We start from the raw sequence: 1,011 nt of genomic DNA, 5'->3' as shown, positions 1-1,011 counted from the left end.
AAGAGATAGAGAAGATAGAAATTCATATCAAATCTGAGAGAGAATTTCACAAAGGGAAAGAGATGCGTTAATTTTTAGAGGGATAGGGAAAAAAAGAATTGCACAGATCTATATATGAAAGAATTTCATAACCTAAATCCGAGAAAGAGAAAATGAATAAAATTTGAGAGAGAGAGAAGTGAAGCCATAAAAACTTAGAGAGAGAAAGTAAAGGATAAACATTAAGGATATACTTATCATTTGTTAAATAATTATTTTTTGGAAACTGTTTAAATAGACGAGGTGTCCAAAAACACATCAGATTAGGTGCCTATTCGGGTTAATTCTACAGTCCCTATCATTATTCTTTTTTATTTTTTTATTTTTTATTTTTTATACTAAATTTGCATTGGTGGTGATAATTACAAGTAACCATGAACACCATATTCCACACTTCCCCTATACTTCCCTTTTTGGGTCAATTACACAAACCTCCCTTATTAAAGAGACATCTCCTATGATTTATGAAATTAGACGAATTACCCCTAAAAAAAAACGTTGTTACAGAATAAATGACCTTCATTTTTAAGGACAAGGATCCTCTCCAGCGCTGGAGAGGTCCTGCATAGGTAACAACCATTGGATATGTATCATCATTAATGGGTCTCATTTATCCAATGGTTGTTACCTGTGCAGGACCTCTCCTGCGCTGGAAAGGATCCCTATCCCCTTTTTAAAACTAACACGAGTAAATGACAAAATTTGCTGATGTCGTGTACTGAATAAATTAACATTTCTATATTACCTTGGTTGGAGTGAAATATATTTTGAAATATAAAAAGCCACATTGAACCAAAATACTCTCATCCCTTCCAAACATTCTGGGTTAGGAATATAAATTTTGCAGAAACATTACAATTTTAACTTTGTAAAAGAGATGAAGATTTACAAAAATTGAAGTGGGTTTTGCAAAAGAAACATCACATCCCATAACTTATGAAAAAGAAAGAAAGAAAGAAAGAAAGAAATATC

This window comes from Cornus florida, unplaced genomic scaffold, assembly GCF_030987335.1.
Source record: "Cornus florida cultivar Cherokee Brave unplaced genomic scaffold, ASM3098733v1 CherokeeBrave_3.0.0_Hap2_Chr02, whole genome shotgun sequence".
NCBI classification, from domain to species: Eukaryota; Viridiplantae; Streptophyta; class Magnoliopsida; order Cornales; family Cornaceae; genus Cornus; species Cornus florida.
This window is presented reverse-complemented; position numbering follows the sequence as displayed.